The following is a 24,395-nucleotide window of genomic DNA, read 5'->3' on the forward strand; positions in this document are numbered from 1 at the left end:
TCTTCTGGGCTTCTTAACTGTGTCTAAGCTGTTCACAACTCAGTGGGGTTAAGGAAGGAGTTCCTTCCTGGGACAGGTTTCTCTTGCCAACCATCACAAGGGATACCTGTGCCTTATGAAGCTGTTGTTCCTGACTGCAGTGCTTGGCAGCACAGCAGGCTGAGGGGGCCTTTGCCCACTGCAGGGAACAGCAGCTTAAACTTACACTGAACTTCCCCCAGAGGCTGGCAGAGTTGCATTGACCGTGAGCCTTGCCCAGGTACATGGGAGGTAGTTGCATTTCCATTGCTGCCTTTGCAGATCCCAATTCTGGGAAGGCTCAGCAGCATATTCATGCTCTCTGTTATTCCCTGTGGCTTTATGCTGAGCCAGTGCTTTCTGAGCAGCTGCCCTAATGTGCTGCTGGCATGATGGGGGTTGACTGGGACATCATCACCTCCTGGTCCTACTAATTGTGCTCATTTGCCATGCTGTGGCTTCCAGCACCATCTCAGAAACTCAAGGCTGTGAGAAGGATGGAGTGAAACCAATGCAAAGCGGGCCTGAAGTGGCTGCTCTCCTAAATGTCAGCTGCCCAACTAAATATAACCCCAAGAGTAGAATTTATGCTTTGCACTCCTTTGCTTTTTATTGTGGGGAGAAAAAAGCCAGGAGCTCAACGGGCTGTAACTTTAATAGGTCATTCCAGCCAGTGCTTACCTTTACAAAATCCTGCTAATGCTGGGAAGACAATACAGTGATCCAAAGCAGTGATGAGATTTTTTAGCAGCATTAACCGTCATGACCTAGCAAAATGAAAGAAAATGGTTTAACAGAACTGTCAGATCCAATATAGCTAATAAAGGCATGGATAAATGTTTATTACATACCGGAGACAGATCATTTCTGTACAGAAATTGAGGATGACCTTTACTGATAACTCTTATCTGCCTGATATCCTGAATAAGAAAAAGAGAGGGGGAGAGAGGGCTGCACTATTGCTGATATTTATGAAAGGTGGAGAAAAATTGCAATTTGCAGATGATGGTTTTTAGCCAAGGGCTCTCAGGAAAATAAAGATATGGAACTGTTCATTCTGGGCAAGGGACTCCAGGCTCTGACCTGGCCGCGTCAAATGTAATGAGTGTGTCCAACAAGAGCATTTCTGGGGAGAGTTGATTTTCATACATTTTATGTATATGCACACACGTATTTGTATGTTTGACTCCATGCACAGGGCAGTGTCAGTGGAATTCATACTGATTTTTCTCTATATTTAGGAAGCTCCACAGTTACTTGAGTAATGCTGCCCTGAGCCACCTTCCTTACAGCTGGGTTTGTGCACTGAGCACCCATAGCTGAAAGCAGGACTTCCAAGAAAGGCCAGCTGCCAAAAGCTCCTGCATAGACTCAGTGGCCAGACCTCTGGAAGGAAATGGCAAATGGAAGCCATGTATTTTGAGCTGTAAAGGCCATGTGAGCTTTTTAAGGGCATCTACCCACTCTGTTCCCCTTCCATACAAAGCGGCATATGAGGATTTGAAACACTGGTAATGCCAGTGCTGAACCTGTCAGATGAGGCTGCAGAAGTCCCACCCGACCCAGCAGCCAGGTAAATATGGGGGTCAAGAGGCAGACAGGTCAGCCTGGAGCATCAGGGGTGGGCTGGCAGAGTTCTGCTGACAGGGAAGCAAAGAACAAGCTAAACGCAGACCTTTTTCTACTCAGCCTAGAGTTCAAGCCCTGAAGACCTTGCTTTCCCGATGTTGTCAGTGTGCTGTAGAACTTGATGGGCTGAAAACACAGCGGCTGCCATGAGGGTGGGCCTATTCCAGAAGCTGGGCACATGGGAAACGTCACCTGTCAAACAACTGCCTGGAATGAGATGTGAGTGAAATCAGAATCAGGCCTACTACATGCAGTTCATAATAAATAATGCTGTCTCAGTAATGGCTGCAATTAGTTATGAACTTCAATCATTCCTACCGTTTCCATGTTGGCCAATTATGCTGCAGGAATTACCAAGTAACCCATAGCACATTAGCTCTCTGTAGTGCCATTGTTGGGAGGGCTCAGGTCACCAGCTCCTTGCAGGATGAATTAGCACGGCTCTCCCAGCACAATGGTGCTGGGCTGATTTACAGGGCTGGGAGCTGCCCCTTTGTCTGCTGGAAGTGTAGCAGCAGCACGCTGGAATCACAGGAGACTTACCAGTGAAATCACTGGGAGACTTACCCAGCCTTACAGGAACAATGGGAAGTGTGTTTTCTCTGGCTGTGCAGGTGACTTATTAGATGCTGACAGTAATTCTTAGGCCTGGTGGTGGTTCAGAAATAACCTGAAATTGGACTTTAAATGGTGCAATTTGAATCTGGGAAGACAAACACAATTAATGTGCTCACCTGACTCTAAGAGTAGCAGATAAAGGAATTACTTAAACTAGTGCTGATGAGTGGCTTAAAACTTGCATAGGCACGTGCCCTTGAGCTTATTAAAATGCCTTTTGGTTGGATTTTACAGGGCTGCAGAGGTGTGTAGGAGTGCTGTTTTCTGAGGGCAGGTGCTGGTTTTACTGTGGGAGAGCTCTTTGCTGTGTGCCTCGGCCGAACGCAGAGGGACAGTTGGTTCCTGCTGTTACAGTGCCTCCCGCCCTCGGTGCTCTGTGTCTGCCGATAGATTTGTTCGAACAACTGACGTGTCTCTTTACAAAGTTCGTCCTGTTCTATGGGAAATGCTATCCTGCAGTGCTAAAAGGCATTTCTGTCTTGGCAACCTGAAAATCCACAGTAGCTGAAGTGCTTGGATACTGTGAAGTTTCCAGGCCAGGCCCACAGTCACAGCACATTCTTTTGGGTGAGAAGAGCACTCTAATGGCTCTTTTTGGTGAAGTCTCAAGCTCTGAGTGTTGTTAACCTTCCTGGCAATAAATGAATTGGCAGTCTCAGTGCTTTTGCCTTGTCCATGGTCCCTGAGCTGTAGTTTGAAGATCTTGTAGCCCGGAATCACGGGCTACGTGGTTTCAGAGAGAATTATTTTAAAGCAGAAAATCTTGGGGAAATTAGTTGCAGTTTAAAAACAGAATATTTTGTCAAAATCAAATTTATTTCAATGAGGAACGATCACTCTAATGGCTGAGAAGAATGCAAAGATTCAATGAGGTATGAATAGCTGTAAGATGGTACAATTACCACCTCAGAAACAATATATTTGTAAAGTTAATTCCTCTTGAACATGAACAATCTCCTTACACTTGACCCCTCTCTATTGCTTCTTCCATGCTTGAACTCTCCTTGAACTTTGTAGATCCATCTTGAGAGTATGATATGGCCATCTCTTTTGCATCTGGTTATTTTAGCTCCAATTTGCAGCCCTAAAATGGCAATTATGGTGATATATTGCTCAAGTCACCCGACATGGATGAGTATCGGGATCAGCGCGTTTATGCACAGGAGTAGTGAATGGAGACTACAGCTATGATTTTAAATGACTTGATTAATTCTGAAACAACACTTCAGAGTCCATTACATCCAGCAGGTGTTGGGGTTCAGCCTACACTCCCATTGCCTATTCAGGCTGCCTTCCCCTTAAATTGCACAAGAATGTCATCTTTATTGGCCCCTTTTTTTGTGCTTAGCACTCAATTCCTCCCCCTCACCCTTCCTTTCTTTACAGTGGGACAGGAGGGGCAGGTTTGGGATAGAAGTGTCCCTGCTGAGGCTGCTGGCCTCTGTCAGTCTGCCCCTTGTCCCATGGGCAGTATTGCTGGGATGGAGAAAACGACAGCAAATCACTGAAATCATCTGAGCTTCAGGGCTGACTGGGTCTGGATAAAGCAGGGAGCACTGTGCTGAAAACTCTTGCCATACATCACTCTGTAGGGACAGCCTTTTGTAGGGATCAGTTGTCACGGGGCTTTATTATGTGCTTGTTGCCTTTATTGGAGTCTCTGTGGCCTGATCCCGATGCTCTCTGTGTCTTGTTTCAGCCAGAATAATTGCAGCAGTTTGGGGAGTTCAGCCCAGCAGAGCCACTGCTCCGACACAAACAAGGCCCTATTCAGGGAGAGCACTGGAAGGATGGCTCCATGGCCAGGGTGCTCCTTCCCATGAATAAGGGGACAAAAGTCTGGAGGTAATGAGAAGCACAGCATTGGAGTGTTTGTTTTACAGACAGTGGCTCATTCTGCAGGCTGTGCTCTGGAGGCAAGGGAAATTCTGTCTGGGGTCAGGAGTCTCCCCAGGGAAGAGGCTCCTGTTTGCCCTGAATCTGTAACTCCTCCCAGGAGAGGTGACAGTGCATGAGCCTGCTCCGGAGTCCATGGAAATCAGTGGGAGCCTCTCTGCATCACAGAATGTGCCTTAATAGGACAAGCTCAACGCTTGGCTGAAGTGTATGAGAGGATCTACTCGGAGACATTTATGGGGGAGGGAAAGGGTGCGGGACTTGCCCTAAGGCTCTGCTGGAAAGCATTTCTGGCTCAGACCCTCTGAGGGAGTGGAGGGATGATGTGTACAGAGCTCTGTAGGAAGCTGCTTGTCAGGCATCAGATGAGAAGTAGTTCTGTAGGGTTCAGACCTCTGTAAACAAACTGTCAGAAAAATGTCTGGCATGACATGGAAATGCAAAATATTGGGTTTGGGTTGTTGTGAGGTTTTGGTTTCATTTCTTATGGGAAAATACTTAGATTTTTCTATCTTGTGTTTTCCCTTGATGCTTCATCAGACTTCTATTTCATTTTTAGGGTAGATGGAAAATAGCATAGACTGTGCATCTGTGAAAATAGTGCTTTTCCTATAGGATGTTTAACTGCAGTGAGGAAGAAAACAACTTTGAGAAAGGTGCAGCCCTAAGTATTTGCAAGTGTTTGAAGTTTTTCTCTGTGTGAAGACAGTGATCTTCATTTTAGAGCACCGGTGGTATTTCTTTTAAGGTGAGGATGGAGCTTAATTGAAAACCAAAATCCGAATGTACCTAAACATTTGGATTGATTGAAATATGACCCTAGAAAGCTGAGAAGACCTAGGAGCAAACCTGGGCTGGATCCCAGGAGCAGGCAGCTGGGTGCTTTCCTAGCCTTGCATAATTCTGTTAATGTATTTTCTGTGTAATAACTTTACTTAACTCAAGTATCAGGTTGGACACTGAGCTCCCCAAAGGCTGCCTGGGGCTGTGTGTGCTGTAATGACACAGGTCCTTCCCTTGACAGATCTTTCTGTTTCCAGCCAGCGTTCACGTGACCTGTGCCCTGACCAAGAACCCACTGGACAGCAGAGGGTCAGTGCAAGACAAGCTTTTACCTCAGGGCTCCATGGCAAATGTCTGGTGCTGCCTGGGCTCACAGGCCAGCACCAGTTTACCTGCATTAAAAAGGGGAGCTTAAGAACCACCTTCTTCAGATGGAGACAAAGTCTTGCATTTCTGTGTAGTCTCCCCACAGAGAGCTGCCTCTCCTCCCACCCAAGCCAGCAAGGAGGCTCCTGCACCCGGGCACGGGCAACTGCAGGCGTTCACTGCGACTCCCAAACCAGGGGTTATTTTTATCCCAAATCCCATTTCTTAGCACTGTCAATTTTTCCCTTATGGGGAAATGAGAAGCCAGTGAAAGGGACTTTTGGTGACATCCCCCCTGTTTAATGAAGCTTGGAGTTCTGGGCAAGTGAGTCGAAGTGCCGTTATTATCTGCATGAGCGGGCGAGGCCGAGGGTCCAGCAGCGTGCACAGAGCTCCCGAAATGTGCACATTGATCACGGCTAATCAGAGTGCCCGGGTCAGGGGGGCTGCGGGGACCCAGGGGGCTGGAAAAATGACAAATGAAGCAGCAGAGCTCGGGGTTAATGCGATATTCAAACAGAATGAGGCATTCAGTTTCTTAGCAGCTTGTCACTTTTCCTTTCCTCTGATATTTTGCTGGAGACTGCAACCAAAAGGCGGAGAGAGTGTGAGAGTGTGTGAGAGAGCAGTGTCCTAACAGGGATGGGAGGAGGAAGTGCTTCAAGTAGATCCGAAGAGCAGAAGGGAAAGGTGTTGGGGAGTGCAGTCCTCCTGCATCCTCCTCACTTTCCCAGTGCTTTCCACTCTTTTAGAGTAGAACTCTTTTTTGGTTTTTTTCCAAAGATCATTCTGCTTTGGGACCTTTGTGGTTTCTACAGCCACCAACCTGTTACTCTGCAAAAAATGTACTCAGGCTGAATTGTGGCTGAAGTGGAGACGTTTGGGGTGCATCTTGGGCTGGAGCTCTGCTCCCCCAGGGCTAAGTGTAGCATTGTAAGAGGTGAAGAGCTGTGTGCGGTGCTGGGTTTTTTTTTCTGGAACCACTGCATTGAAGGCTGCAGGCAAAATATATGTGTTGGAAGCAGCACTCTTGCTTTATTTGGGCTTCTCATGACTTTGTGGCTTTTTCATGATAAATACCTCACCTGAGGAGTTTAAAGTATCTGTTAAAAATTCCCTGTATTTCCAGTGTTCTGCATGCTGGAAACACAGCTGGTAATGCACAGCAATTGTACTTTAGATGGCATAAATGGTATCTGCCAGCTCCTGTGTGTAATTGGACTGACCAGAGCACAGGTTTGGGGGTTCATTCCAGGCACCCTTGCTGGAAGTCCCTGCTGCCTGCTCTGGGCTCTCACCCAGGGTTATGGCTCAGTTGAGGCTAGTACACTCTCTGTGGAAATTAGCACCCTGTGCTCCAGGGAACCCTTAGCAAGAGCCTGCCTGGAATTAATGACTGGAGAGATTTCTTTGGTGCTGTCCAGGTTAGAGGGACAGAACGCTCTAAAGCATGAGAGAGGCTTGAGGAATTGAGGGTCAGAACTCCTGGAAGATGGTGCCGATTCAGTAATCCTCAGTTGCCATGCAGAGCACAGTGCTGAGCTCAGCTCTTGGGAAGGGACTGCACCAGGAGACCTGGAGATCCTGTGCCGTGCAGCAGAATTCCAGGGGGGAGATGCAGCCAGGACCAAGCACTTGCCCTTGATCAGCTGGGTCATCTCCTCTCTATGCAGCTGTTTATCAGGAAACCACGCTTGAAAAATTCATCTGATTTTCCTTTTTTTAGTGGAGTTTCCTGCCCTCTGGCAAATTGTAGTTCTTCTGTTTTACTTTTTCTCCCCTCACTCTGTTTCCTAAGCATTTTTTTTTTCTTGGAAAATCTGGAAATTATTTTTTTTTCTAACTTGCAGTTACTTCAGCATTTACAAGAGATTCTCAAATGATTTTGATGTTCCATCCCAGACACAGATAACTGAGTCTGCCCAGTGGGACACTGCCGGGCTTGACCAGGAGACTGTGTGGGGTTGACAAGAGGAAACTTGTGAGGCACTGTACTGCAGGGAACAGGGAATTTCTCCTTTTCTGCTGCTCTCTGGAATAGCGTAACAATGAAGGAAAGGAAGGAGAAGGGCAGAGTGAGAGGAGGAGAGGAAGCACTTGGCTGTTTGTCTGGTCCCTTTGGTGCATTACAGTCCCAGTTCAGCAGTGGAGAGAGCAGCCTGCTAGTGTCACCAGTCTGGTGACTGCAGCCTCCCAAGTTTGGGATAGCACAGCTCTAATGACACATGGCGGTGTCATGAATGTGTAAGAGCAACAATGATGATGTAGAACATGGCAAAGCCCCTGGATTTCATTTTCCCCGCCCACTGCAAAAAGCACAACAGATGGAAGGAAAACCTTGGGAGAACAGTCAGCGAGCTGGGGCTCCGGACATGGGAATTCAGCTCTCTCCTTTCCCACTGCAGTGGCACAAGACCTGGGATAAGCAAATTATTTTTTTTTGTTTGTTTCTCCTTTGTTTTGCAGATAGTTTCAAGATGTTCTTTTTTTCTCCCGTCTGTTTTGACTATCAGTTCTTCAGGGCTGGCATGATTTCCTGTTATCTCCCTCTCAGAGAGGGGCTTTCTTCCAGCACGAGCCTGTCCTGAAGTACAGCAGAACAATACTGAGTATTTGTTAATGCCGACAGCAGAATTATTTAATCTTCCCCTGCTCTAACCAGTCCTGCAGTCTGCTGCTGCCTTTGGTGTGAGGTACTTGGCAACATTTTTCTAAGACAAGCTCTCTCTCCTCATCAAGCTTCTGTCTCAGAGATGCATGTGAAGCATTTCAGTTTATTCACCCTTTAATCAGATGCCTGACCTCTTCTGAACAGTGCTCAGCTTATGACCTCTTCCCAATAAACAAGTTTCAAACAAGCTGCCACATCAGATTTTGTGCAGGAATGACTGTGAGACAGCAAGGGGAGCTGATCATGCCAAGTAGAGCTCTTTTGGCCAGACCTCTCTCTTCTTCCCTGCAGGAATTAATTTACATTTTTGGAAAAGCATGACTATCTCACTGAAAAGAAGTAATATAATTTCTCCAGCATTGAGAGATCTGCTGTTCTGTGTGGAATGAAGTGTATTTAATTAAGCAAAATATTCTCAGTGAGTTGTCCTGGAATGAACATTGTCCAGGGCACTTGGGTTGGATGTTAATTCCATGGTGAAGGAAATACCACAGTTACCTGATCTGCTGATCCTTTGGACAAAGAAGGGTGTTAGAGAACTCCCTGACACTCTGCTGGGGCTGTAGGCCTGGATTCTTGGAATGATGCAGAGTGCAAGTCATGTTGGGTATCTCAGTAGCTTCGAGCTGGGTCTTGGTGTTGAAATTATTTTGGTTTGGGGTTTTTTTTCACCCTCTTTCTTTCTTTGATAGTAATAATCAGTGGAACTGGAAAGGAAAAGTGAAGAAAATGTTGATTTTCTTTTTTTTCAGTGAGTGCAGTCATCTTGACCAAAACTACTACCATCTTTGGGATGCTTGCTGTTCTCTGCAAAGGCGGTGTGCCAGAACAGTGCATCTGGGTGCCAGCTTGGGGCAAGGTGTTGTAAATATTGGCCATCAGGACACCAGTTCACAGGTGTTTGAACACAGGTACTTCCCTGGAATATTCTCTACTCGGTGAGCTGGCCACTGGCTGAGTACCTGTGTCTCCTTGGCCTGGGAAGAACAGGAACACTGGGAAGGATGGGAGGTAAATATCTCCAACTGTGTCATGGCCAGGTGTTGGCATCCCTGTGCAGCTGAGCTCTGTGGGCACTGCAGGGACACATGACAAGGCTTTGTCTCTCAGCTCCACAATCCCACCTGCAGGGTACTGTTCTTTGCTGATAATGTTGATTTTTTCAAGCAACATTTCCTGTGGCTCTGTTCCCCAATATTTTGGGAGAGGTGCTTAAATTACCTTAGGCCCGAGGTGCCCTCAGGAATGTTGTCAAGCAAGTGATGTGATTGTTCCTGTGTAGCCGTGGCCTCGATGACAGACGGACCTTGTCCATTGGTGATGGTCAGTGCCAATAAACATGGCTGGCGTTAACAGTGCTTTCCTTCTAGTCCCTTTGGATTGGAAAACCTTCCAAGATGACTGGGTAATAGCTGAACTTGGCCCTTTACTCTGGTTCCTTCTGTGATGTTGAAGAAGTCAAAGAGTGGAAATTCAGTTTTTCAGTGAGTAGATTTGGTCCTGTTTTGTTCCATTTGTAGGAGGCTATGGAAGTTGCAGTGCATCCTGTAACTTCTGGCCACTAGTTTGTAGGACAGGCTGCAAATGAGCAGAAGGAAGGTAGGAGTTGTGTATTTTCCTCTTGAAAAAGGGAATGGGTAAGGGGACCAACTTGGGAAACTCCCCCTGCTCCAGCATTCCTTGCCTTCTCTTTTGAGGAGTTTCTGTGAATCACGGAGTCTACAATGTTCCCATAGTGCTCACACATGCAGGCTCTCCAGATATTCCAGAGTCAGGATAAAATTTTAAACACAACTTGATTTTTTAAATTAGCCGTGATTGCTTTATGGTGGTGGATCTTGAACACCTTAGACTGTGTTTGGACACATGAGTCAGAGTAGAAAAGGATAAAACAATTTTTTTGGACTTCAAAGGGTTTAAGGAAGCTTTGTCTGCTGTTTCTCTTCACTGGACTTGAGAATTTGAAATGAGGAAAAGGCCTTAAACCTTCTTATAGTCACCCTCCTGGGTCTTAAATATTTTTTCCATTGTTGAAGTGTCATAATCTGTCGTTCCCAAGAGAAATAATATTCAGCAGTGAAAGCCAGGGCCAGCCCCTCTGTTAGGAGGTCAGGGACTATAAGAGCACCATATAGCAATGTTTGCTCAGTTTCCATATTTTTTTGGTTCATAAAATGGTTTGACACTGGTTTATGCTTCATGTGAAATATTTATTGTTGTCTTATTTACACGAGTTTTGAATGATTGATCAGAAATCTGATCTCTCTAGTTTATATGCTCACTTCCCAATAACCCGATTAGACCCCAGCTGCTGTGCAGGAGAGCACGAGGATGAGTCAGACCCTCTTTCAAGGATTGTTCTCTTATAGATTGCTCTTGTGTCCCATTTGTCTGGTGAGAGTTTAATTATACTGATGGAGAAAAAAAAATCTACTATTTTTCTTGAGGATGGACAAATCTAAGAACCCTTCTGGTTTCCCAGAAATTTTTAGGACCAAATCCTACTCTTAGCTGAGGAAACAGCAGTCTTGGTGTTCAGTTCAGTGGGACTCCCTCTTCCTTCCCTTTACTCCAATAAAAATGGAAGCTAGCTGGAAGCCTAATTATCGGTTGGCCAAAGGAAGTGAACTGAGCCATCCCTTCTGTGCCTTTTGATTGTACAGCTTGTGACTGTTCAAATCACAGGAATTGAAGGTTCTAATGAATTTTCAAAAAATTTTGAATAACTAATTAATCAAGATGTTAAACAACAAGATTGTTGGTCAAGTGAAATAGTCCATATAAGATTGACATCTTGATTATTTTTTTTTCTTTTTGGAAAGGATTGGGCAGTGGAGATTGGAATGTCTGGAATGTACAGCTGAAACTAAATCCTATGGCCTTTGTGCTCAAGGTTGGATCCTAATTCTGATGATTTTAATAAAGGGAATTCATGATCTTGCTTTTGTCATTTTGGGAAAATCCTGGATAATTTTCAAGGTAAAAAAAAAATCTCCTGATAAAATTTAAGGTTTTTTCCTTGCATTTCCCAGTGGACCCAAAGGAAACTTAAACTACGTAATTAGGATATGATGCCAGCTACAGAAGTGCAGCCTTTGTGATCAGCCTGTGAGATGGGGTAAGGCTCAGGGAAACACCTGGGCTGGGGGGGTTAAAGTCTTTGAGACTTTGGGTTCTTGTTTCTGAGGAAAGAGAAAGAACTTTTCCCAGCACTTTGAATCATCATCATTAAGGCCCTGTCTCTGCTAGTGTCCTTGCTGGGAAGAGCATATCCTCCTTGAGCAGATGTCAGGAATGTTCTGGGACACTTGTCTCAGTCCATCCTGGGGCTGACACTCCCTGTGCTGCTCTCTACTCCAGGATAGTCTGCAGATAGTTACTTGGGTTGTATAAGGAGAAGGCAGTTGGGAGCACCAAAAAGCCAGGATGCTGTGACAGAAACTCGAGACCCTAAATTGGAAAGCTGAAACTTAGGGGTGCAGAACTGGAAACAACTGGTGGAGCTGATAACGTTCCTCCCATACACCTCCTGCACAGCACCCGGTGCTCCCTTGTCCATCCTTTCCCCTTGACTCTGTTGGTCTCCGCAAACACGCTCCTGTCTCGGTTTTCCATCAGCCACGGCGCTCCTGCTGCTGCCAGGGAGACAGGATGGCTCGGGCGCCCTGCAGTCACTTGGACAGCTTGGCTCATGCCCGGCCAGGCGCGCCGTGACCCCCGGCATCTGCTCCTCTCACAGGTTTTGGATCCGCACTGACTCCTGCGAGCATTCTGCTCCAGAGCCCCCGTGCTGCTCCGCGAGCTCCAGGCGGGGCAGTGGTGCCGTGGGCCCATCGGGACACCCTGGCACAGGCAGGCCGAGGGCCCTGCATGCAGGGGCCCATGGCACCATCAACACAGGGCCATAGGCTGATTCAGCTCCCAGAGCAGAGGCCTGTCCCGGATCCTGACGTTCCCAACTTGAATTCTTGCTTAACAGCATTGTCGGCTTTGCTTGATAAATGCCTTGTAGACTTTCCTTAATAAGCAGTGTGAGGAGCTATGTTTGCAATCTCTTGAAATGCTGTTTCTGAAAACAAAAATGCCCCTTCTCCATTTTCCTGCTCTCTTTTATTAGTGAAATTTTAAAATTAGCAGGTGTTGGGAATTTCTTCAACTTTAAAATTAATCATGTGAAGCTAAAAGAAAATTGGATAAATATGTGGTAATTTCTTGCTGAGTGCATTTTACTTGATGTGTAATGCCTTGCTGTTTAATTCTATTTGTGAAATCAGGCCATAGAGCTTCAGGGCATTCTTAAGCTTCCTTTGTGCCAGTTTTAGTAATGCCTTCCCTTGGTTTATCGATCTGAATTAATCTGTCGTGCACTACAGTTCACTTGTGCAGTCTCTAACGTTAGTGTGAGGAGCATGTTAAGGATTTCATCCCAACATTCCGGCCGTTCCGAGCCGCGGGCACGCGACCGGACAGCAGGGGGCGCCGTCGCGGCCTCCACACGGGACGGCGGTCACGTGGCGGTCACGAGGAGGTCACGCGGCCGCGCGCGCCCCCCTTGAACCGAGGTACGCGCCGCGAGGCGGGAAGCGCGAGCTTCGCCCCGACCGTTAGGCGCGTGAGGGTCCCCTCAGGGGCGAGGCGGGAAGCGCGAGCGCTGCCCCTCAGGCGCGTGAGGGCCCCCTCAGGCGCGAGGCGCGAGCCCCGCACGTCCCTTCAGGCTGTTCTCCGAGGCTCCGTCTGGATTTTGTCTGTAAGGAAGCTTTACGTGCTGGGGAAGGGAGGGAGCGATTTATCCCTGGAGAGCTACAGCCGTCCCTGGCTTGTTGCGGTAAATGTAATGTGTTCTAGTCTACTATGAATACAGAGGTTAAAAATTAGTTCTTAATTGCTAATGACACATATGTTGTCTGTGCCACAACTTGGTTTTAAAAAGTTCACCAGCTTTAAAAATGCTAAGGTTTTATTACAAAACAAGCCAAAAAACGCGGAAAAACCCCCAAACAAAAACCAAAAACAACACAAAAAAGCAAGGTTGTAAAAAAGAATACCCAACAACGAATATAAGTTTCCTTTCAAAGCAGTGCATCTGGTTCAAGGTGTCTGGTCTCCTAGGATGCTTCCTTGTAGAATCTGGGGTGTTTAGGAAGTATTGGTTTCTACCTAATGCTGAAAGGAGCAAATGTTTGGAGGTTTTTGATTTTGTTCTGAGTTGGGGTTTTTTTGTTGTTTTGTTTTTGTTTGGTTTGGGGCTTTTTGTTTGTTTGGGTTTTTTGTTTGTTTGGTTTTGGTTTTGTTTGGTTTTTTTGTTTGCTTCATGTTTGTGTAGTTTTTTGCTACAGAAAAAAGAAACGGAAGGACTGGTTGTTTGGGTGTTCCTGAGTAAATGGAGCAAGTGGATACTGTAACTGGGGGTAACAAGCTCTTCTGCAGGAGGTGTTTTGATCAGAGTTGCGGGCGGGAAGCGTGTCCTCCTTGCCCCCCCCGAGGCGCGTGAGGGTCCCCTCATGCGCGAGGCGGGAGCGCCGGCCCCGCTCATCCCCTCGGGCTGTTCCCCGAGGCTCCGGCTGGATTTTGTCGGTACGAAAGCTGTGCTTGCTGGGGAAGGGAGTGCTTTCCGGCACTTTGGGGTGCTGGGTGGTGCCGAGTGGCCTCGGCTGCGGGGTTGGGAGGCCTGGTCTCAGTTTTCTTATTCCTGAATGATGGTGCCATATCCTTCCTGCTGCTCCCAAGATGAGTTTGAGGAAGAAGGGGATTTGCCATACTGGGAAGCAGTGGCCAGCTAGTTTTGGGAAGAGAGAGCCCTCTAAGGGGTTTAGGCTGTGTCTCACAGTGCCAGGCTGGAAGCCAGGTCCATGTCTCGCCATCTGGCTGGGAAAAAGATTTGTGTCCTGTGGTTTCAAAGCAGGTGAACTCTGTGCAATATTGTACTAAGAGGTTTAAGCCACTCCTTCTGAAGTAGCAGGTCTTTTGTACTTTCCTGTTGTGCCCTCAGGTTGGTGAGGTTTTGGCTGAAGAACTTTCCTTCCAACATGTTCTTCAGATATTTCTGTGTTAATAACTGCGTTTTTATCTCATTATTGTCAATTTATCGATATTATTTGTGTAAGAATGCCAGGGAAGTCTTTTCTTCTTTGTGTACTGCTCCAGTGTTAGTTGGTTGTTAGGACTCTGCTATAGTAGTAACTCATAGTAAGTATGTGTAGTAACTCATGAATCCTACGTTAGCTCTACTGGGTTTGCCAGTATCTACATAAGAGCTGTGTATGAAACCTACTCGAGTGGTTCCTGAAGAAAAGGAGCACTTCATGCGTTTTTTTGTTGGTGGATATACAAATTGTTCAGACTCTTGTTATATTTTATTTTTTTTATGCTGTGGCTTTATGCCGTTATTGTAGTTGCTCAGGTGGCTGATGGATTAATGCATTAAGTAGATGTAGGATAACAGAGTGTGTGTGGAGAGCACAGTTAGAGCTTCCTGTTCAGGCAGTGTTTTGTTTCAAATGTTACCCCCAGCTCTGCCACAGTCGTGTCTTTGGGCCACTATGTTGGAAACGAGCACAGCAATGCTGCAGATGATGAGCTCACCCAGGTCAGCTGAGCTCAGGTAGTAGGAAAGTACCTGAGGCGATGCACCTGTGAGAGCAGTTTATCCCTGAACATTTACAGCTGCCCCTGGCTAGTTGTGTATGTCTAATGTGTTCTAATCTACTGTGAGTGCAAAGGTTACAAATCAGCCCTTAATTGCTAATGACACATATGTTGTCTGTGCCACAACTTGTTTTGAAAAAGATCGATAGCTTTAAAAATGTGAGAACTTCATGTAAAAAGACAAAAAGCAGCCAAACCCAGAAAAACCCAAGCCAACCAAACAAAACCCCCCAAAAACAACAGGAAAAAATCAACCCTGTAAAAAAAGCCTCAACAATCACCATAACTTCCCCCTCAAAGCAGACCATCTGATCCAAGGTGTCCGTAGTCTCTTAGGATGCTTTCTTTGTACACTCTCAGGTGTTTAAAAAGTATTGTTTTCTGGCTAGCACTGAAAAGAGCAAGTGTTTGGAGTTTGTTGGTTTTGTCTTGATTTTTTTACTTGTGTGTTTCATGTTTGTGTGGTTTGATGCAACAGACAAAAATTGAAGCACTGGTTGTTTGGGTGTTTGTGGGTAAATGGAGCAGGTGGATGTTGTAACAAGCTCTTCTGCTGCAGGTTGGGAAACCAGTTGCACCAGCTCATCAAAGAGCAGGCCTTCAGCTGGAAAGCTTCTTTAAATTTCTCAGTATCCCCCAGAAAAAAATGTTCGGGGTTGGGTAAGGGTTGCATTTTTGGGAAGGGGCTGCAAAATTGCTCCTGTATTGGTAGGGAAGCAGAGGCCTGGGGAGAGAGCAGCATGTTTTGATACTGAGGTTTGGAGAAAGGAAATAATTATGACTTTATCGGTTAAGTGTCAGTCATTCTGTCTCTCACTGTTTTGACAAGTTCAATTCTAGTGATTGATGGTAAAAGAGATGAATGTTGGGGGGGTTGAAGGGAAAATTCTAATGGAGGGAAGCAAGGGGAAAAAAAAACCTGTCGAAGACAATTTCTGGCATGTAGTCGGGTTCCTGGTGCAGACAGATTGGCTGATGTTGATTGTTGACAGCTTCTGCAGCTTGCTAATTACAACTGTAAAAAATTCAGGTGAATGACAGAAACTTGAAATGTTAATTCTGCTCTTTTTATTTTGCAGCTGCAACTGTTAGTTGGCTCTTGCCGTAATTGATGGACACTGCCAGTTGCTTAGACAGATGGGAATTAATGCTGGTGTTCCCATTAGAAGTTGCCATCACAATCGCGTTGGCGTTACTCTCCTGCGCAGAGTTGATGTGTGTAAGCCGGTGTGTTTGGAAGGAGCAAGCACAGCTCATACCTGCAGTCCTTCCTTCCAATGTATTGGAGCCGCCGATCCAACGCAGAGCAGATGAACTGCTTGCCAGGTTAGTACATGTAAGAACAGGCCCTCTGCTTTTCCTGAGCTTCTGGAAAAGGTTACGTGTTGATAAATATTGGCATAATCATGTGATAGTCTTAAGACTTGTGCTAAGTTGTTCTGATTGTTCCTCATCAGAAATGGCAGCTGTAGCACGCCACATGAATTGGAAACTGTAATACTGGTTGAAAGGAAAATGCTAGAGGTAGGGTAAGTAAAGCAGATAATAAGGTCAGGTAACAGGGGAAAGTAGCAGTGGAGTGGGGTTTTACCTAAATAGAGGCATAATCTAGGTGGAAGAAATGATTGGTATCTGACCTGCAAGTGAGCCTGCTTTCTGTGTGGGCGGGAGAGCTGGCTTATGCAGAATCTTGGTCTCTGAGTGTGGACTTGCTTCAGCTTTGCAGGGCTGGGTTGCTGAGGAAAAAGTGGCTCAGTTTGTCTCTCTGAGGACTTGGTACTTTCCAGAGGTTCAGCCTGTGGGGGTGAAGCAAGTCAGCACATGCAAAGGGCCACTCGTGTGGCCAGGGAGCTGCAGAAGTGTCAGTACAGGTTGAGGAAGCATTGGCTGCTTTTTGACCAGGAAGGAAAGCTCACAAATTCTGAGGTCTCATAAGCTTGTTTTTTCTTTTCTTTGTTTAGCAGCTTACAGAACACTTCGCAATGGTAAGGAAAATGCTTCATTCCTTGACGTTCAGAGGAGCGTGGTTCAGCGAGCTGGACTGTCATCCCCGGAGGCATCTGTGAGCTGTATTCAGAGGTAGGCTGATAGAACACACAGCAGCTCAGCAGGTGTACCTACCTGCTGGTTTGTTGCTTCCACAGAGGGGAGGTCATGCACACACAGCCCCCTCTCCTGCGACCAAATGGGTGCCTCCCTTCAGACCCAGCAGGTCTGCCTGGTCACTCAGACTCAGAGCGGAGGTGTGAGCAGCTGCACAGGGGCCCTTCCCCGGCCCGGCAGCAGAGCTGTGGTGCGCGTGGTTGTGCACTCACATGCAGCACAGGAGATGTTTGACGCTCAAGGTAGGAGCGTGTTGCCCACTGCTATGCCAATTACTGGATATTAATGGCAGGATAGCATGCATATGCCTAAACTGGGAAGCAGAAGGTTAATAGACGAACAGCACCAGAAGATCCCATTTATCAGTTTCTATTTATCTCTCCTTGGGAGGTGGCAGGTTTACAGTAAATACCTTCTGTCCTCCTAATTTCCTAATGATGGGGATAATGATGGAGAATGGTGAAGTCATTAACTGGGACAGCCTCTGTGCATCACTCTGTCAACCACATCTCTCCAAGACCTGCAATGAAAAGTGATAGGCCCCAGCTGTTCACCAGATTCTGTTCCCTTCCCCCCTCCCCATGCTCAGCCCCATTTGCAGGCTTAGCAATTAAAAAGAGGGGGGAAAAAGACCCAGAACTGAAAAACAAAAGCCAGTCCCTTTCTCTGCCACAGCAGTGATCGCCCAGTCTGCCCTATGCTTTGGGTGTTGGGTGCACCAGTCCAATCCCATTCCTGTGCTGCCAGTTAAATGCAGTGGTATCCCTGGGTCTGGTGGTGTCACTGGGGCCAGGTGTGCATCACGGGAGGGAGGAACGTGAGTGAAACCTGGAAGGAGATTGTGCTTCTGGGGCAGAGGCACTGCGTTTCCTTGGTAATGTCTCCTGTTCTTGCCTTCTGCTGAAGGACTTGTTAAATGCCTGTAAAAACGGCAGCAATTCTCTGTGTCTGAGTCTGTGTCTTGGGGTACTAATGGATTTTGGAGATTGCAAATAGTGGTGGGACTGTGGAGAGTGGAATGGGTGGGCTCTGGTTCTAGATCTGATTGCTTTAAGGTACAGGTTCCGCAGGACAGAAAGGTGTTCCTGGAAGATGAACTGAAGTTCAAATGAAGATGTACGTGAGTAAATTGTTGCTTTGAAAAGATTGTCTTTTTCCTGCAATGACATTACTATATTGCTGACTCCAGAGTTTTTTTTCACATTTTACATTTGTTTCACATTTGTTCAGTGGCTGTGAATTGATAACTGTTTTTAGAGAGTTAAGAGTGATTTTACATTTATAACAGCCACATGTTCATTCAGTGAGGGCTTGTGATTATTGCCACCCCTATTTCAAATACTGCATTTCTCTCAGTGAAGTTGGGACCCGCCTCCCTACCCAAGGGCATTTGGGTGATGTAATACTTTTGCAGTGAGATGTCTTCTTTTTATTTGATTTTTTTAACTGGTGCATTAAAACCATAGCTTTGCCTGTTAGCAAAGCTATAGGCATTGCTGTGGCCTGGAGTACTATATGGCAGAGCCACCCAAGATACCCTGTAGGTTGTGCCTTTTGCTACTGGCTGCCATTTGCTGTTCCTGATAGTCCAGCCTTCTGCCTGGGCATGTTCTGAAAAGAGAGCCCTGCCTGAAGTGAGGTTTTCCTGTGCATCCACCGTGTGCTGGGCTCATAAAAGAACTCTTGAGCTGTGGGAGCTTTGTGTTAAAAGGGTTCATTAACTTTCAAATGTTTCAATTGAGAAATTTCAGAGCTCTCAGCAATAGACCAGGGTGGCCGGCTCAGCCAAGAGTGTCCCCTGACAGTCAGGTGCAGATGTGATTGCTAGTCACAGCACCGTAAGAAACCTAATAGTGTCCCAGCAAGTGTCATACTTGAGCTGGAGAGGATTAAACCAGATAGCCCGGAGAGGCTGTAAATAATTTTTATTGGGCTTTAAGAGATAGGGAGACAGAGGAGCCTCTACCTTGTGGCATCCCAGGAATTCTGCCTGCAGGCTTGTAGAGTGTGTGCAGTGGTGAAAGAAAGGACTCTGGGACTGGCCTTGTTCTGAAGGAGGTGATTAACTGTTCTGAAATGGTCAGACCAGGGTAGATCATGCTGGTACAAAGGGGCGTTTTTCTGACTAATGTCTCTTCGAATGTGGTGTCTGAGCACAAAGAAATGAGAAATGAAAAGCAATGGAACAGCTTTCCTGCTTGGGAGGTGTGGTGTTAGCCAGTTAGCTTGTGAGACAAATGTTCCCTAAACACTCCCTTCTTTCTTTTCAAATTCTAGATGCTTTTCTTGGCCGTACAGACCTACAAAGATTTTATTTTTTTAATTTATTATTTATTTATTTATTTCTGCAAAGTAATCTGGTAGCTGCATATTAGGGAGAACCAAGGGATTAGAGTTTGGTTAAACACCTCCCGTACCTCTTGGTTAGTAACTTTATTTTGTGTTAAATGCCTCACAAATGCTGAGGCTGGGGAAAGGGAGTTAGATTTCCTGTGTGATAATGTAGATCATTCTGCTTATGTTGTTAGGTTGGCACGTGCTCAGGGGCTGATGTTTGACCCCAAGGCTCCTCTCCAGCCTTGATTTAGACAGGTGAGGAAGTGCCAGTTGACTGCATTCCAGCCACCCCTGGGACAAGCTGCCAGGGGCTCCCTGATGGTTTTACTGTGTTGTGACCTTTGCTGGGTTGTTTTCCAGTCAGCTGGCCTTGCCTGGCTTCTCCTGAAGACAGACTAGCCAGGGCTCAGTGAAGCCAAGCTTTGTGGATTGCAGCCCTTCCTGTGTTGTTTTGGTTCCCATAGGAGCTCTTAGCTGAAAATTAGAATATTCTTAGTTGTTAATGTTTTAACTTGCTCTAGTCTGGCTTTTCCAGACCCAGACTAGCCCCCATCAGCAGTGTCTATGGCCAGCCTCTCTGCTTTTGACACCTCAAGCCTGACACAAATCAGGCTAAACAGAACGTGGAATATTAAGCAGCTGTTGGCTTCTAAATAAGGAAAATCATATTAGTCTCTCTGTAAGCAAATCTGTATGGTAATTTCAGGAAAGCATGAGGTGACTGTTCTCCCTGGGAAGAAAGAGCTGATATATCTGCATATCCATAAACTAATCATACGAAAGACTTAAGAGCCTAGCAGGGAGGGAAGTTTTACTTCCCTGAGGAATGTTTGAGGGGGAAAATAAAGGCAGGACAAATTGTCTGTCACTATGGAAATTTGTTTGGGTAGGACAACATCTACGGCACCAAATCCTGAGAAGGATGGATGCTGTTGCAGATAATCCTGGTCAAGTGAAAGAAATGCCACTGGAGCATTGTAATATCTATCCAAAATCATTTTTTCAATTATGTGTAACATACAGCAGTGGATGACTTAAAAATTTATCCTATCTGACAGCACAGAGGCAGCAAAAATGTTAGATTCAGGACCATTTTTAAGGGTGCAGGATGTACATGCTGACCCTCTGGCTATCAGTGGTTTAAAGGAAATGAGAGTGGCTGTTGGCAGGGAGCATTTAGCTCTCTGCAACTTGCCTGACTGTTTCTGGCTCTGGCTGATACAGCCCCAGCTTCCAGAGTGAGTGTAGCAGTGTGTATCTGCAGGACAGGATGGATCAACCTAATGCTTTGTGCAGACCCTGGCTCCCAGAAACTTTATCGAAAAGGAAACTATTAAGTGTGTTTTCTTGGAGTAACTAAATTCTCTGTCTCTGCTGGGTGAGGTACTAAGGTTAAGTAGGAGGTACATCCTCTAAGTGGTAGTGCTTACAGGAGCTGCTCCGTACTGCTCAAATATGGCAGAATTCATTGATGGCTGTGGATAAATTTGAAATAAATGCAGGGGACTCTTACTCTTCCCTGCCTCTGATGCCAGGATGCCAGGGAATATTGCCCTGGCATGTGCAAAATACTGCTACTGTGAAGATAAGATGATGGCTGTTTTAAGAAGAGGCAGCTAGGTATCCAGTATATACTACTGACTGTTTTGGCTCAAAAGGAGTGTCCAGTGCTGCATTTGCCGTGGCACTAGGGTGTATAAAGGGAATCCCAAGAGCTATAGAGAGCCCCAGGCATCCCCCACTTCTCTCTCCCAAAAGAGAACTATTGTGATTTGTCTTGGTATAAAAGAACCTCCCACTCACTGATCTCAGAACCCCCCCAGTGTGAATCTGCCTCTGTTGTATTGCCTCCTGAAAATCCTTAAAATTAACTTAGGGTAGTGAGCTGAGCTTTCTCTAAGTTGTATTTCATTTGGAATTTTTACCTTTGGTGTGATACTTTCCTTACTCTGCATACATCTTTCCCCTTCCTGTCTTTGCTCCTGCTAACAAAGGAAACCTCTGCACTTCTGTCCTGCTCCTGTTTTTCAGCTAAACCATCTGTGACAGAGAGCTCAAAGCTTAATGGACTGAGCATGCAGTGTCTTTGGGGGTAACTGCTCTAAGAAATGGGCAGCACTGTGGTGCAGAGCTATGCTTACCTATTCTTCCGGCTCTCACATCATGGAGTGAATGCTCACATACTCCATCAGCTGCCGTTGGCTTGACTGCTTACACAGGCTAAATGTAAGGCCCCCAGTGAACATTTCTGTCACTTTTGCTGTTCTGGCTACTGTGCTTAATCAAAGAGCTGGAAGGAAAGCTCTCATTAGAGAGGCTTTCTCAGTCGTACAGAAGCCTCTGCTTCGCTAATCGAGGTTTTAGAGAGCTCTTGCTTCTGGTTGGGGTTGGTCTGCTTGACCTGATCTAGGCCTGAGGCAGAATGAAGCGAGAGCAGACTTAAAATAAATGATGTTTGAGCAAACACCATGGCTGGAGGTGAATGGGGTTGTGTTCTGCAAGGCTGCCGCTCGGAGACTCAAGAGTTTCCTGCTGTAGCAGCAAACTCATGGAATGTGCTGTGACTGTAGAGGTGGTGGGAACCTGTAGGTGAAAGTGGGAGTCTGCATGGGGTGAATTAATAATTTTCTGTCTGTTGCTACTGCTTGCATGTACAGCAGTGAGAGTCCAGGCCCTTGCTATCAGGCATTGCAGGAAACAAGAGTGCAAGGCAACTCGTGCTGCAGAGCCTGCAGTCTGAGTAGAGAAAGTAGATAAGTGCTGGGGAAAAAAGTGTAAAAGTGTAAAAGGCAGAGCTGAGGACAGCTCCCTGTTCAACTGTTGCACTGGCCTCAGCCCAAGAGACGTGTGGAAAAGCTAATGTTTATCTGAGAAGGGAGCATAGAAGAAAAAGGTCTTCTGTGGGAGATAGCTAATGCATCAGTAGTGCTTCAGGCTCTTAAACCTGTGTAACAGTGTAACCTAGTCCATTTTGTATATTTTATAGAATCTGAATTTTATTATCATTTTCTGTGTAGTACGCAAGTTTGTGATCCTCAAGGTTGCCACCTGAGGATGTGTGAGCAAGTGAAATTATTCTGAGGGACTTGTGTTAAATTATGTCAATATTACTTATGGTCTAAACTGTTGGTGTCCTGGAAAAGAAGTTGTGTGATGGAGGACCTGAAATAGAGCACTTGCTCTTTAAGGATGCAGGAACTGTTTATTCCTCTATGGTCAGTGACTTGAGTAAATCACACATGAACAGGGTTCCTCTGTTGTGGGCCAGAGGCAGTGTTCTTAATGCAGTGCAGGATGTGAAGCTGCCAGATTTGCTTTGGGGGACGGTGGCTAGTAGGTGGGTGTGCATTGGTGTGCCGAGTGGTGAAGGTGCAGAAGGACAGGAACCTCAAGGTCGTGTGTTCAGCTGGTGCTTCTGAAAGCCAACATGCATGCCAAGCCAAGTGTCAGAGCGGAGGTTTCAAGCTGTGGAGTTGCCTCCTGCAGCTTTTTTCGGTTGCAAAGGATTACACTGTGCTTGAAAGAGAGATGGAGTGAGCAGCTGCTGGTGGTTGGGAAATGTTGATCCTGGTTCCTGGGCAGCAAGGCTTCCTGCCAGCTGAGCAGGCTCTAGCATTGGAAGCAGCATCTGTGGTCATGTGGCAGGGTCCTCTTTTCCTATGGAAAAGGAAATGGACTGGCTGCCAAGTGCTTAGAATTAGTAATAAGCTGCCCAGAGAAGAGATGCAATGAGTGCAGGTCGCTTAGTGAGCAGGGTAAAATGGAATCCATTTCCAAATGGAGATGGATGGAGTGAAGGAGAAAGGAAGGAAGGGTCAGTGACGTGTTCATCGGATGTTGGCCAAATTCCCATACAGCATTCCTTGGTGGGCAGACTGTGTCAGACATGTCTCAGTAGGTCTGGCCTGTCAAGAGTCAGTGCGGAGACGAAGGGACAGATGGGGAAAGGAGACAGGATATAATGGAATGTACATGATGTCACCCAAGGGACATGTTAACTGAGTTTCTTTGTTACCAATTTGATGGTGTATTAGTGCCTGACCTTGCAGCGGGGATTTGGACCTTCCTTCCCTCGCTCGTTTTCCTTTGCTGTTTGCTTTTTATCTTCTTGAAGAGCAATAAAGATGCTGAACTCCAGAGAGCTCCTGTGGGAATTGAACTCTTCAGATACAGCATTGCTCTGGGAAGAGAGATGGAGGAAGTTGTGAGAGTAAGAATGAGAAGAGGTTTGTCAGGAAAGCTTGGGCGAGGAGCTGAAATCATTGAAACAGTACAACTGGTAACAGGACAGGGTAGTTGCCTTACTCATGTGTCAGAATCTTCCCACGCCATGACAGATTCTAAATATGTGACAAAACTGTGCTGAACAGTGAAGGATTCTCTGTCATATGTCTGCTATCTGTCTTCTACCTATGGAGGGGACAGGAACCTTTGTTTTGGTGGCAGAGGATTCTTGGACGAGCTGCCTGCACTGATCTGTGGGGATGACTTTGTCTGCTGGAGATTAAGGTGTGACTGAGCAGCGAGGCAGCTGGGAGGGCTCTGGGGAGCAGAGTGCAGGTTTGCAGACAGGTCTGACTTGAGTGATGGCTTGTCAGGCCTTGAGGAGTCTGGATGAGTGCCTGGAATAGAAACCCTTGGAGACTTACTGAACACAGAAAAGCCATCCGTAGCTCAGGTGGTCCCAGAGCTGCACATTGTTAGGGACTGGGTGTGCATTCTGAATGAATATCCCCGTAGGCTTGCTTTATTCTTGTACCTTGGAAGGTGCCTGCTGCTGGCCTCCAACACAGCCTGCTGGAATGAGTCATTCTTTGGTGTGAACCACAACAGATGTTCTTCTGAAAGAAACTACTGCAGAAATGCTTTAAGACAAAGGGAACTCTGAATGCTTACAAGATACATCCATGACTTCTTACTGATTTGGCTAAATTTTGCTGGCTCACTGGTTGTTGAAAGCAAGCAGAGGAAGTTCTCTGGTCTTTGGGGTTTGGAGAAGGGGGGCAAATGAGTGTTTTCCTCTGACTTAGGAGGATCCTGGGCCCTTTTGCAGTGGTAAATCAGGCTGACCTCTGCAAGACAGAGCAGGATATTGGAGTTAGTGGATGACTCTGGGAGTATGCAGAAGTTTGTAAAGATATCAGAGCTAATGATGAATGACATGTGTCATGTTCTGATTCCCTACACAACTCTGGCAAGCACGATTCAATACTTTGTTCTTACATTGTGGTTATGGCTTTGTCATCAGCCTTGCAGTGGTCTGACACTGCTCACCTTTCTGCTAAGACCTGCCTTTTCCCTAGAACAAACTATTTGTAGCCCCACGAGC

The 24,395-nt window shown here is 46.3% G+C and overlaps 2 long non-coding RNA genes across 2 annotated transcripts; one reads left to right on the forward strand and one right to left on the reverse strand.

Moving 5' to 3' along the window:
- The first annotated feature begins 1,812 nt into the window (after positions 1-1,812).
- On the forward strand, positions 1,813-16,700 carry LOC108641687. Its single transcript, XR_001922201.1, has 3 exons — positions 1,813-1,866; positions 15,706-15,952; positions 16,588-16,700. It is a non-coding gene; the product is annotated as an uncharacterized LOC108641687 (long non-coding RNA).
- Positions 16,701-19,462: 2,762 nt separating this feature from the next.
- On the reverse strand, positions 19,463-23,826 carry LOC108641689. The gene is made up of 4 exons (XR_001922203.1): positions 23,716-23,826; positions 23,372-23,476; positions 23,109-23,246; positions 19,463-19,540 (listed from the first exon to the last, which is right to left on the reverse strand). It is a non-coding gene; the product is annotated as an uncharacterized LOC108641689 (long non-coding RNA).
- Positions 23,827-24,395: the final 569 nt, after the last annotated feature.

The sequence above is a fragment of the Manacus vitellinus genome, unplaced genomic scaffold, assembly GCF_001715985.3.
Source record: "Manacus vitellinus isolate BGI_N305 unplaced genomic scaffold, ASM171598v3 scaffold_73_pilon, whole genome shotgun sequence".
Taxonomy (NCBI): domain Eukaryota; kingdom Metazoa; phylum Chordata; class Aves; order Passeriformes; family Pipridae; genus Manacus; species Manacus vitellinus.